This window comes from Thamnophis elegans, chromosome 2 (genome assembly GCF_009769535.1).
Source record: "Thamnophis elegans isolate rThaEle1 chromosome 2, rThaEle1.pri, whole genome shotgun sequence".
NCBI classification, from domain to species: Eukaryota; Metazoa; Chordata; class Lepidosauria; order Squamata; family Colubridae; genus Thamnophis; species Thamnophis elegans.
This window is the reverse complement of record NC_045542.1, coordinates 110,712,171-110,727,362: the sequence shown is the minus strand read 5'-3', so window position 1 is coordinate 110,727,362 and position 15,192 is coordinate 110,712,171.

Below are 15,192 nucleotides of genomic sequence, written 5' to 3'. Positions count from 1 at the left end.
CTCTCTCAATTGCAGAGCTGATCCGTGGAATAAAAAGCTATACATTTCTCCTGTGATTGAGGCTCTGACAAATATTACTAATGGGAAATCATGTGTAATATTCAAAATGCCATGATGGGAGCTTGAGCTCTGAAAAATAGACAGCTCTCATTTTCCTGCTTTATCATGGAAGCCCCATTCCTGTTGCCATTGTTAGTCAATTGTAACAGCCCAGTTCAGTTCTTTAGGCTAGCCATTAGTTCAGAAACTTGAGGGATAAATGGGGAGAATCTACCACTAATGCAGAATGGCACCAAAAATTGTCCATGGATTGGAAGACAAAGGATACATCTGTAGTAGCTTAAAATGACCAATAGATCCTATCCCTGACATTGTTCTCAAGCAAATCGTGGATCAAAATACAGCAGCAAATAAATACACACGAAATCAGGAAATCAACACACAAGAAATCAGGAATAAACACATACATACATGATGAAAAACATCGTTTTTAAAAACTAGATTAACCACAGATGACTTTATATTTCTTTAACAGTGACTAAGGTTGAGACAAGGCCTATACAAATAGTTTCGAAACCATGTTTGTACTTTAATTCAGGGAGCAGGAGGATGAGCCTTCAGTCAGCTTCCCTATCTGCCTTGTTATTGAGTTTAAAGTATATCTGCCTTATATCTGTGTTGTGTTGCTTCATCTTGGCAGTGTCCCTGTTATTCTAAGGTACATACTACTATTGAGTTAGGGACTAGGATGACATAATTTCTTGGCACAGCTGATTGTGATTAGTTCTGGTGACCGTGTAATCAGTCTCTTGGATTTAGGCCAAAGTCTGCCATTACATACATGTGCTACTTGCTCTGAATGTAATGAAGCTGAGCAAGCTGAAATGTGGTCTTATGAATAAAGTAGAGCATTTTCCTCCTCCTTTTTCAGTTGCCTGCATCATTCTTATCCCTGATTACAAAACAATAACTATGAGCTCAAGAGGCTGTGCTTAGAATTATAAACATTCCATAAGGTAAGGTTATTTCCATAGAGTTTGCCCTTAAGGTTTGTCCTTTTTTTCCTCAGTATTTCAGTTTTGGATTGCTTATTATCCCCATCACACACATATACTCTTCTGGAATAGAAATGCATTCTTTGCATGGATAGGAGATATGATAATATTTTTCCCCACACTATTTGCAATGATAAGGCAAAGCAGAGACTTTAATAATACTACAGTGTACTTTGAATATTGGTGGTCCAACTCTGTTTTAATGGTGGACAAAATGGCAAAATGAATGAGAAATAGGGACATTCTGCTGGAGCAGAAAGCTTAAAGTGAACATATAACCATGCTTGGATCAACACAGTTGTACTACTTTACAGAATTGAGAATCCCAATTGTTCAGGATATCAAATTCCACAGAGACAATAATAGCATTCATCGGTTATACAATATCATAGGTGTTTCCAGTCAATGTAAGAAATCAGGAATAAACATTTGGGGCAGGATGTGGCATTGTCTTCCTTCTATGTATTATTTTTAAACATTAATGAATGCCTTTGGGTTGCATTTACATTTTGATACATGTAATATAGATATGTGCATATGTATTTGAATGTAAAATACATTGAAGTCACTTGAAGACATCATTACAGAAAGTGTACTGATGCCGTATCATCAATTACATTAGCAGTCAGAGCCATAGAACGACCCTATTTGGAATGCATCATTGTTAATCTGAACTGGAAATAAAGCTGTTGTAAGCATGAAAACACTTCCAGAATAGTTGGTAAAGCTGTGAAATACTTCTAGTAAGATCAGAATAACTTATTTTAAAATCAAAATAATGTTCTTTATTCATAACAAATAGGAACCGTACCTCTGAATACACATACATATCCTGTATGTATGTTCTTTTAGATGTGATACAAACACAGCCTATGCACACAGTCCTGATATGCCTATAAGGCTGTTCCACACATTAAATGTGACACTTAAGTCTCAATATAATAAGGACATAATTATATTATTAGGACAGGTTGATTTAGAACAAGAACTGTTCATCCAGGATATATGCATAAAATCTACACCAGAATAGCACAATGCTAACCATATCTAGTATGAAATAAATACTACATATTCCATGAGACATTATCCAGAGCAATGCAATGCTTATGATTTTTGCAATATGGTGAGGGGAAAAAAAGAAAACTTTTAAAATTATTATTATGGTGTCACTTTCTTAACTGGAAATAGATTTTATTAACTCTCTCCAAATATGCTTATAACAAGGGGATGAGGAAAGAGAAGATAGAAATATTGGCAGAAAAGTATATTCCATAAATGGAATCCTTCACTACTGTTGGAACAGGATCCTTGATCTGGCAATTTGAATGGAATGGAAGAAGCACATCCCTAGCCTTTGGCCATAGCTGTCAGAAATTAAGGCATTCTTTAATCAAAACTCTTACAGAATTGACACCATGATATTACAGGAGTTGCATAAAATGCACAATTAGTCAGAGAAATATTTTTGATTACTAAAATGAAAGCATCCTCCTCCGAAAGGAATGGTGATCTCAAGACCTTATGCTGTAATGTGGAAAGAGTAGAGATTTTAATATTTTCCAGTTCCTTTCTGGTTTAAATACTTAGGCCTAAAGTAAGCCTCGCCTTTGGGAGTGTCTGTGTTTAATATTTGAGAAGGCTCCCACCCCCGAGTTGAGTGAAATCATTGCTAATTTACTGGGGGGGGGGGGAACAAAGCTAGAAATCACTATTTGTTTCTTTTAAAATTTTAGCTACCAAACAATAATGTCTGAAATGATTTTTTTTGAAGAAATCAATAAAAATACATTTTAGTATGATGATAACTATATGTCATATGGCACAGTGGAAAAAAATGCTTAACATAGCCTTTCCCATTTATTCTATTTATGACAATTGATAAATAAACATCAAAGTAGGCACTACCCTCCTATAAGTTTTTTCTTCATGATACTTTGAGGTACACTAATTGGGGAATAGTCAGTAATAGGTATAAACCGACAATAAATCCTACTCCCTTCTAGCACTGATGATATTACTTATTTGGGTAACAAAACATCTGCAAGAAAACAACAAAGCTCAGAGAGCACCAAGAATTCCACAATAGGCAGCAATTAAGTCAAAGAATCATAAAACTGAAAGACTCAAAGGGATAATTCTCAATTTTCCAAAGATCCACAGAAGGCCATCCAGTGACTTATGATGAAGTTCCCAATCCCTGGGCCACGTCCACTACCAGACCATGGCCCATTCAGAACCAGGCTGCAGAAGTGGTAGGTGAGCACATGTATGCACACAGCTCCATTTGCACGCACAGCAGATGGGCAACCCATGGGTGTCCAGCTCCTTTTATGTGAGCAGCAGGCGTGCATGCCTGCCGCTTGCACAAATGGAGCTCTGTGTGCCAAGCTCACCTGCCACTCACATGGAACCATTCCCCTCTCCTCACCCCTCTGCCAGTCCACAGGTGGAAAAGTTGAATGCCATTGACTTATGATATCCTTAAAGAAAATGGGATAAAACATTGCTTTGCTTTTTCAGAATTTTAGGAATAGGATTTGGAACAGTTTGCCATTTAGAAGCCTCCTTCTTTCAGACCCCCTTCAACATCCCTTTGGGGAAAAAAATCCAAAGAATAAATTTGGGTCCTCAAATAACCAATTTCTTTTTTCTGGTGCTTACTAAAATGTACCCAAATTTAGCCACTTTTCTAGCATGGTAGCAATTCTTAGAGCCTTCAGTCTGCAGGTTGCTTTCCACTCCTCCACTTTAGTAGTGAAAATGTTATAATTGTATGACCTGGTTGAAGTTTAGTTATTCATTAGAATTGTATTCCTTCACTGTATGACTGACAGTAGAGCACATAATAATCCTTCCTATTTCCCCCAAAACAATAATTTTCTGAGTTGGGTGAGCTAAAAAAGAGTAACTGGCTCAATGTCTTCCAGTTGGCTTTCATGCCTAAGGAAGGACTAGAATACCCAGTCTGTTTCTACCCTGGGATCTTAACCATTACACCAAACTAGTTATTTGATGAAAAACCTTGGTACACTATTCAAAGATCATGAAGGGATCTTGGCTTGGATAATAGTATGTACTCATCAGTGATCTTTGTTGTACTTTTCTGAAAAGATGCCATGAAATAAACTATCTTCCTACCATGAATTGTTCATCCAGAAGCCTATGACATGATAGCTAAATCTTACTTAAAAACTGTTGCTAAAGTTGAATCTAGATGTCTAGAAAGGACGTTTTCTACGTATTAAGTTCTCTATTCTATACTAAATATACTAATGTACTATACTAATATCTTGCTTAATGCTGTCTCCCCTGTATTGCATAAAAATTCAAGTAGTAGAGGCAGCAAAAATATATTTTGAGGATCTCAAAACAGCTCACATCGATATATGCTTACATTTATTTAGTGATTATTAGATACCAACTAAATCAAGAGCCTCGGTGGTACAGTGGTTAGAGTGCAGTACTGCAGGCTACTTCTGCTGGCTGCTGGCTGCCTGCAATTTGGCAGTTCAAATCCCACCAGACTCAAGGATGATTCAGACTTCCATCCTTCTGAGGTGGGTAAAATGAGGACCCAAATTGTTGGGGGCAATATGCTGACTCTGTCAACCACTTAGAGAGGGCTGTAAAGCACTATGAAGCAGTATATAAGTCTAAGTGCTATTGCAAGTGATATTTTGTAGCATATGACCAGACTGAACCTGAGAGTAGAATCAAGAACATCATCAATCCTGAGAGTTCCTTCATACCCACAAGCGATCTAGGTCCAGCCATCCTTGGATCCCATTGACTCTTATCTACCACCAACTCACTTTGACCATTAGTAGTTCAGATTCTTTTGCACTCACAAATTGCAACTTTCATTTCTTCAATGCCCAACTTTTCCTTCCCTTAAGCCCATTCCCAGGTTTCCCCATAAACCTGAAGTTTGAATTTCACAACTTTACACATTTTCGTAATGAAATAGAAACCCTCCTTCCACCCCTCTGAAAAAAGTCCAGCATTGTTATTTATCTGTAGTATATTCCTGTGGTGATTTTATATGAATTCCCTCCTTTTGTTGGGGAAAGCTTGAGAAACAAGCTTAATTAAGTAAAGCCATATATTCCTAATAGCTTTTAATCTTCCCTTTCATCTATGTAGCTACTATCTGAGGGTGAGCCTGGATTGCTCAAATATTACGCTTCAAATCAAAATCACAATCAGCCTTGATGGGTTTTGCTAAAATCCTTTGACACATGCTGGCTGTTCCTCTGCTACCTCCATGGCCCAATAAAACCAGGCTAATAATAGTGTTAGAAAGTATAAATGACATAATCTGCCTATGAAGGAAGAAGAGAGAGCAGGAGAGAGAGAAGAGGTGGGCGAGAGAGAAAGAGAACAGAGGAATCCCCCAGAGGAATGAGATACCAATCAGTTTACCACCCCAAGGTTAGAAACAGGAAAGGAACTACAGGCTGACACATACAGCCAGAGCTGTCTAATCCTTTTTTCCTCTCAGGCAAATTCCACCCTATTCCTATTTTCCACCTGCCTGCTACATAATTGCTGATCAATTATCATGTTGAACTGAAAGTGAACCTTTTGCTTTTGCAGATCCAACTGCCAATTCAAGAGATGGGAGGAAAAATACTTTCAAATCCCAGTTGGATAACCCATATAGGATGGAGGTTGAATTCAGAATTTTTTGGGGAAACGCTCTCTCTCTCTCTCTCTCACTCTCTCTCCCTCCCTCCCTCTCTCCCTCCCTCTCAGGAACTTTAACCTCTAGTGAAATGCATATAAGTGCACTGCCTTTTTAAAGATTAAAAAAATATTCTGAAATCCTCATCAGACTATAAATTGAAAGATCACATGTTTAATTTAAAGAAAAGGGTGGAAAATTAATTCTTAAAAATGTAAACCATTATTCCATGTGAGTTTGAACACACAATAGAAACAAAACGTCCAATTTTCCAGTTTCCTGAAAGTTGATCCTATATACAATTTTCTCTGAAATAAATATGCAAAGGATTCCCTCTCTTCTTGCATATCTCTTTAAAAATAATAGAGCTATTTATCTGTAGCCTTTTGTTTGCATACAACATAGAGTGAAGCAACAGAATCTTCCTTGCGTGATAAGTACCATCCCTTTTTCTTTGAGGTCTGCATGTTTGCACTTAACACTGTAACTTATCCTCCCAAATCACCTGCTTGACTCATGGAATGTCAGCTTTCTTGCTTTGTGACTAGATCTGCCTATAGTACTTTGTTTTCTAGAAATATGCAATAAATTTTAACTGCTGAAAAGCTTAGGTGGAAGCTATGAACCAATAAAATATGTATATATCTTCTTATGGCATACGCCTATAAAAATGTAATGTCAAAAAAAATGAGACAAAGAAAAGATGTAGCTATTCTAATTTTTTTTAATAGATACTGTCTTACACAAAAGCTAAATATTTCAGCCTTTTCATGTTCAGCCTGTGAGGTGGCTATTTGTGGTCTGCAGATACTGAATTTCTATCTACTCCAGCCAGCATGACCAATGAAAGTGCAAAAGTATTTGACAGGACACAAAGTATGGAGATAGTTTCTACTTTTTAAATCTGAGAATGGATATAATTTATCGTTCAATAAAATTGTATTACTGTTATGCCACCATTGAACAGACTTGCATAAAGTCAAGAAGACACTCCATCTGCATGTTTACAATCTAAACCTAAAAGAATGTGAGGTATTTATTTATTTATTTATTATTAAAACTTTTATGCTGCCCACTCTCGGAAGACTCAGGGCGGCTTACAAATAATAAGGGGGGGTTATAAAAAAATAAAAAACAACAATTAAAAATTCAGGAACATTCATAACTTAGGATGGGGCTGGATAATTCAACAGCCCCAGGCCTGCCGGAACAGCCAGGTCTTGGTCGCTTTGCGGAAGGCCGGAAGGGTAGTAAGATCTCAACGGGGAGATCATTCCATAGGGCCAGAGCAGCTACAGAGAAGGCTCTCCCCCGGGGGGTCGCCAGTCGACATTGGCTGGCAGATGGAATCCGGAGGAGGCCTAGTCTGTGAGATCTAATAGGTCTTTGGGAGGTGATTGGCAGGAGGCAGTCTCTCAAGTAGCCAGGTCCGATACCATGTAGGGCTTTAAAAGTAATGACTAGCACCTTGAAGTGTGTCCGGAGACCAATGGGAAGCCGGTGCAGCTCGTGGAGGATAGGTGTAACGTGGGTGTACCTAGGTGCACCCACAATCGCTCGCGCGGCTGCATTCTGGACTAACTGAAGTCTTCGAACACTCTTCAGGGGCAGCCCCATGTAGAGCGCGTTACAGTAATCCAGTCTCGAGGTGATGAGGGCGTGAGTGATTATCCGAAGGGCCTCCTGGTCCAGATAGGGTTGCAATTGGTACACCAGGCGAACCTGGGCAAAGGCCCCCCTGGTCACAGCCGAGAAAGGAAGCTCAATCAAGCCTCAGGTCTAATTAACTAATACTGGATGCCTGGTGTTTTTCTTTTTAAGAGAGAAAGGAACTGGGAGGAGACCCACTATTATCTCCTCTGGTGCTATAAAACAGAAAGAAAGCAGTAGGTTGTATCCCTAATGTTGAAGACAAGATTGTCATTGGTGAAGACTGAATGCTGCTGTATCTATTTTGTTGTGCTACCAGGAAGGTGTTATTAGCCATAGTGATTTCCAACATCTAGTTTGAATTGAAAGAATTGAGTGAGAGGTCAATGGTGCTCAGTGGATGAGGGTGATGATATCCATTCAGTTATGTCCAACTCTTGGTGATTCTATGGGCCAGGTCTCTCCACATCTTCCGATCTTCTGCTATTTCTTTGAGTTTTTCAATGCTCTGGCTGATGTCAGCTTTGATAGTGTCCAGCAGTGGTGGGTTACGACTGGTATGCCCCGGTACGCCCCGGTACCGGTGCCTGCTGGGAGCACTGGATACCATTCCAGTACAGTGCTCCTGAGGGACCACACACCTGCCCACATTCCTTACCTGTATTTGAGCTCTTCGGGGCTTCCGCGCATGTGCATGGAGCGTATGGCACCTGTGTGATGCTCCGCCGAGCATCTGGAGCATCATGGAAGCATTGCGGGGTGTTGCAGGCGGTAAGTAAGCATGTGTGCTGCACACATTCATGTGGTGGATGGCAGGCCACGTTGCATCATACTGGTTGCACCGGGATTCAGAATCCACTACTGGTGTCCAGCCTGTTCTTTGGTGGCCTGGTTTCCTTTTAACACTAACTCTTCCAAAACATATTTGCTTTCTCCAGTGAATTTCCCTGCATGACATGGCCAAAGTAAATAAGACACAGTTTCGTGGTTTTGCCTTCTAATGACATGTCTGATGCTATGCACTCCAGTACTTGTTTGTTGGTCACCTTTGTTGTTCAAGGAATGCACAGGAATCTTTTCCAGCACTATAGCTCAAACAAATTGATTTTCTTCCTATCTTGCTTTTTTTAAGGTCCAACTTTCATAATTATAGATGGTGACTTTCCAGTCCCATTTGTCCCTCTGCTTGAATAGGATGAAATAGCTGCTGAAGGAGAGGGTAATGGAGCCACATGAATGATCTTTTCTTTTACTTCTCTGCTGCAGCAAGTGACTGCTTATACATAAGTTGGGTATTAATTTTTTTTCTTGATTTATAATTAGACTCTGTTATTTGGGGGGTGCTGCAGTTTATGGGTGTCTATTTTGGTATGAATGAACTTAAGGTATGATTGACATCCTTCTAGCCCAACCTATACAGACGATTAGTCTTGTCAAGACCAAGGAGAAGCAGGTGTTTTAACTTCAAAGAGTTTTCAGACATCAATTAAATAATTGTCACTACATCCCTAATTAGACAGGCATTATTATTTCATGATTTTAAAGAGGTGGAAATATGGGAGATAAAAAGTATACAGTAAGTTATAACCATAATGGTTTATGGACAAGCAGTGAACCTTGTGATTTAACAGTTGTCAACATATAATAAATTCCTTTCATTTTCTCAAGAGTTATACAAATAATAGTCAGTGATGTCTGTAGGGTTTGGTCAAATTCTTGATAATGAAGACAAAATGCTTTCTATAAATAGGTTATCTTATCATCATTTATACTTTAGCAATTAGCAAAGGTACAAAAACTGAAGTATTGTTGGGTGTTTACGTATATGGGGAAAAAGTGTGTGTGTGTGTGTGTGTGTGAGAGAGAGAGAGAGAGAGAGAGAGAGGGAGGGAGGGAGGGAGGGAGGGAGAATATATAAAAAGTCACTCAAAAGAAATATATTTTTGGAAGACCTAAAATTATTTATTTCTGAAATTTCTGAATAAAGGGTGGATTAGATGAACTCTAAGATTCGTTCCAAACTTATGATTCTTTGACATACTCAAACTGTGCTGGATTATGAGACAGGGACACTATTTAATTTAGTTTATTGCTGACTTTTTCTTAGAGAGTATGTTCAATTTAGAAGCTACGGGCACTGCCAATTGTCTCTGTCTCCTTCTGATTTGCTATTTACATAGAAAAGAAAGGTGAAGGGGAGAGAGTTAGATGACTTAACTTGAAGGCTCTTTATTTTATTCACTCTTTCAAGCAAAGGTCCAAGCAGCTGCACTTACCACCTTTCCTTGTGGGAAGGGATGTTCCAGATAACCTGTTAGATAACACTTGAGATAAAAGAGCCAAGGAAAATGAATTCAAGGACAGTATTTCAAGTTATCATATAAATTGCTCTGAGCTGGACCAATTAGACATACATTCTTACCAGCCTGCTTTTGTATGTAAGAGATCAATGACCAAATCAGAAATTTCTGGCTAGCTATGTGGAAGAGATAGCTAGGATTATGGTCAAATTAAAAAAAAACCCTAAAAGCTTAAAAACACAACTCTGAAAAGCAATTCCAGGGTGTTGGCTTTAGTGCTAATGGGTGTCACTGCGTAATTTTTTTTTATCAGTACAGAGGAAACAAACAGGAGAGGACATGGAAAGGGAGTGCAATGGAAAGACCACATGACATGAGGACAAAATGTGTATTCTGGAGTTTGAGATGAGATCCAATGAACCACCCATTTTAAATTTAGTAATTGAGTTGTTTTATGTCTACACTGCTATAATTACCCAGGATTGATGTAGTGGTTGGGGAGGGGGAAGGGGACAGGAAGGAATCAGGTATAAGGCAAAATGTTTGAAAGGAAAGAATGTTCAGACATACTGCACCTTAAGTGTTTACATTCCTCTTTTATAATTATCTTAATTAAACAGTAATTATTCCACTTGCAGATGTGCTTATTTCTGACAAGAAACTACCTGTCTGCCATATTAAAAAATAAACATTAGAATTGTATTGGTAACAAGCTTTGGCGATTGCTCTCCCTGAAAAGACAATTTTAGCTACAAGGAAAAATAATGTTAGGAATACCTACGGTGTTTATCTGTTCCAGAGAGGGAAGGAAAATGATTTGTTAATTCTGGAAGTAAGATTTCCAGTAGCAAAATGTTAGGGAATTAAAAACAGAATGTTTAATAAGAAATTTAAACCAAGAAAGGAAATTGAAATAATACCCATTATTTTCATGTTTTAAACTGTGCCAAACTGGGAGATTCAGCTGGCATGATACTTGCTGTTTGATTAATTATAATATGAGGTTGGAAGGGTTGGAGGACCCAAAAAGTCAAAGCTGGTGGCTATGACATGCAGCAACATTTGTAAAAAGGAGAAGGGTTTAAATCACAGGATCACATGTGTGTCTTGTGTCAGGGTTCCAAATAGCATCCAAAAGTAAATCAGAGTCCAAGGCAATGTATTGCTCAAAGTTTCAATTTATTAAGAGAGCCCTGTTGGCACATCTGAGAAAACCCAAATCTGAAATTTTTCCCCACCCAGTTGAAATTTCAAGATCTTGCCCCTACATCCACATAGTCCAATCTCCCACTGCCATGCTGGCAGTTCCACCCATCCAATTCTGGTCAGGTGCAGAGGTACAGAGACAAAGGATGACCTTGGCTTTCTAGAAAGAATTTTGTTATGGCTACATAGTATTAACTCCTTACAATCCCTCCTCCCATTTTCCACCAATAGAATATGCATATAGAATAATAGAAAGTGTGGCAGGCCAAAGATCCAAAAGAAAAGATGGCTGCAGGTCTGACATCTTGTTTATCTTTACCCCCTAGAAATGGGCTAATCCTAGCTCTTAAACTTATATACCATGCTGTAGTGTTTTACAGCCCTCTCTAAGCTGTTTACAGAATCATCATATTGCCCCCCAACAACCTGAATCCTTACTTACCTCAGAAGGATGAAGGTCAAGTCAATCTTTAGTCATCAGGATCGAACTGCTGGCAGTAGGCAAAGTCAGCCTTCAACACTGCATTTTAACCACTGCACCACTGGGGCTCTTACCTTCAGAGGAGCCAGCCAGAGGTCTCTAGAGAGTCTATAAACAAAAGATGAAGACAAGGCCTCTTTCCATCCTCTGTTCTTTTACAGGATAATGCCATGCTCTACTTATATACTTTTTAAAATCAGAGGTAATCTCCTCTTTGCATAATGAGTTTTAAAGCAATTGTAAACTTAATTACTTTAAAATTGTAAATATTAAGTGATATTACCATTGGCTTAATTTCTTCTTATGGTTATTGAAATTGGGATTCATTGTGTATGTAATTTTAAACTAGTTTTAGCTTAACAGTCAGATCACTCTGGGTACCAAATTGAACAGCTGATAAAAGTGAATAATAAATTAGCATTAATGTCTGGATTATATAGAAAAATAGCCTATTGTATGGAATTACTCTTAATTTATATGTGATAGTGTAGTTGACCAAACACGAGAGACAAAGAAAACATGTCTTCTATTTAGATTTCAGCCATATACAATTTGGCTACATGGGTCCAAAATTTCAGCCTAATTACATGAGCAAATCAGGAATGTTAGTTGGAGCCTTGGTTATATTTATTGCTAGGTACCAGATATATAATGTGGGCTGGTGAGATGGGACAATTTGTACTGCCCATAATGTTTAAATTGAGTGTGAAGCAAACATGGTGCAGATGTTCCTAGCATTCCTCAAATAATTATTTCAAGTTCATTCCTAGACAATATTATGTATTGGACTCATTTTAAAAAGTGGAATTCAACATTGTGCAGAGAGAAGTCATTTCTGTTTAAAAACCTTCTTTACCATCAACATTTAGTTCAGAGATGGAGGATCTTCTGGAGTGGCTTTGAAAATTGTATGGCTAGGGTGCAAGAAAAGTTATTGTCCCTCTTCTGTTCCATCTGCAGAAGCAATGGAATCCATAGACTCCATAGAAAAGTTCTTCTTTTTTGAAATGGATGTAGACAGTCATAGGTACTTTTCAGAGACATGTAATAACACCAAGAATTATCCACTTCTCATGGCTCAGTTTTACTGTACATATATATGAGTTTAAACAATTACTGGTGATGGGTTTTATTTAATTTTCAAGAGACAATAAAATTAAAAAGTGGCAGATATACTCTTTAATGAAGAGATGGATGACCAATTCAAGCAAATGCTGAAATGATACTAAATATGATTTGGAAAGGAACTGAATGGCTATAAACATTACAGAGGAAATGTGTCATAGATAGCATAAAAAGGTTGTTCCTATTTATACAATTTCTTATCTTGACCTCATAATTCCTATGATTCACACTGTTCTCAGTAATGAGCCTATAGAGTAAATGTAAACTAAAAACAAAATGAGTACTCAGAGAATTAATTTGTAATAAGGTGAGACAGCCATTAAAATAATTTTAAAAAGAAAATGTACTTTTTTGGCAGCAAATACATATTATTAAACACCTAAGCTTGATTATTCATACATGCTTGTTAACAGTGGGAATGTTGATTCTGCTATTATTCCAAGTAGCACTTTCCATGTAGTAAAAGAAAGAAGAATAGCTAGCTTTGTGTTTTGTCCAAATCCATTCTATCATATGATTAATTTATTCTTTATTGCTTTAAGTCAGATCAGCATCACAAAATTGATGGTTTTATAAAAGACTTTTGATTGGCTCTTTTCAAATAATCAGTTCAGCTGGGCCAATGAAAAAGGCTTAGGAGAATCTGCTTGATATGGGTTCATTAAAGAAATGAAGATGGTGGATGATGTACTGCAGTTGAATTCTTGGCCCTTCATTTATGTATATTGATGATAATGTTCAACAAAAGAGTTGGGGTTTAATCACATGCCATTGACTACCATCTTGATTTTTATGCCATCTAATGTAAGTTAATGTGTTGTGGAAATGTTCCTAAAAGATCAGCTTTCCTGGGTAAATGACCAATCAGTTAAATTTATCCCACAACAAATCCGATTTGCAGTGATAAACTAGATCCACTTCATTTTAAATCCAATCAAATGACTGACTGACATACTTAGTTCCCCAAGGGAGAAAGACACACACATGCACACACACGCACACACACACAGTGGGTTACTCCATTGAGAATTCACTGCTGAAAACCTGGCAACCCTAAACCTGTTTCCAACAGTAGCAAAGCCACAATTCCTTCTACTTACCTGCTTAATCAAGGTGAGAATTAGTGGAAACCTTAATATTCCTTTTCTAGTTCAAGAACTCCCAGGATGCAGAGCAACTAGGAGAGTAGGCAGTTTTTCAGTTCATCAACTGAACTGAACCATTGAGTTTTTCACCCAGTTGGCATGATTGATTGTGTGCCGTCAGAACACACTTGGTAGAGAGATTGATTGGATCAGGACTGACTAGGTGAAGAATTATGCTTCAGAGAGGGCCTGCAATCTGGGTGTCCTCCTGGATACGCGGCTTAGTTTAGAAGAACACCTGACGACCGTGACCAGGGGGGCCTTTTACCAGGTTCACCTGGTATGTCAGTTGTGCCCCTTCCTGGATCAGGATGCTCTGTGCACAGTCACTCATGCCCTCGTCCTTTCTTGCCTGGACTACTGTAACGCTCTCTACATGGGGCTGCCCTTGAAGAGCTCCCAGAAGCTTCAACTGGTCCAGAATGCGGCTGTGCGGGTTATCATGGGGGCACCTAGGTGCTCCCATGTTACATCCCTTTTAGGCGGCCTGCACTGGTTGCTGGTTGTCTTCCGGGTATGATTCAAGGTACTAATTATGACCTTTAAAGCGCTCCATGGCTTAGGCCCAGGGTACCTGTGAGACCACCTACTGCCACTGGTAGCCTCCCATAGTCCAGTGCGATCCCACAGAGTTGGCTTCCTCAGGGTACCGTCAGCCAGACAGTGTCGGCTAGTGACCCCCAGGGGGAAAGCCTTCTCTGTGGGAGTGCCTTCCCTCTGGAATGAGTTGCCCCCGGAGCTTCGTATAATCCCAGACCTCCGGTCCTTCTGACATGCCCTAAAAAAGTTGGCTTTACCAGCAAGCCAGCCTGACCTGAACAAAACAAATCAAATTATTGATCACTGTTAATTTTAATTCGAAATTTTTTTAGAAAAATGTCATTGTCAATTTTAATTGGGTTTGGGATATTCTATTTAATTTTTTTAAAACTTTTGTATTATGTGTTTCTTTTAATGTTGTACGTCGCCCTGAGTCCTTGGGAGAAGGGCGACATATAAATCTAATAAACCTAAACCTAAACCTAAATCTTTATGTTATGTTATGTTGTGTTGTGTTATGTTTTATGTTATGTTTTATGTTATGTCTTGTCTTGTCTTGTCTTGTCCTGTCCTGTCCTGCCCTGCCCTACCTTGCCCTGTCTTGTCTTATGTTGTTTCAGAATTAATTTTTCCTCTTCTGAAAGAAAGCACATGTCAAAACTTACCATTCCAATCTAGCTTTCTTCCTTCTTTTCCAAAACATTTACCTCAAATCTCAATATGTGTGATATACTATACATTGGGAATAAGAGGCTAATATAAGGCTGAGTTTAGTATTAAAAGTTCTGAGATTCATGGAGACCGTCAAGCCTGCTAAATTTGCTTTGCTTCATTGTACCAAATAAATTTTAGTCCATTGCTCTAACAGCTTCTAGTTAAACTTAAATAATGTATAATACATTAATTGTAAATACTGCTACTACTACTACTACTACTACTACTACTACTACTACTAATAATAATAATAATAATAATAATAATACATCCCACTGGTTGAGAAAAATAA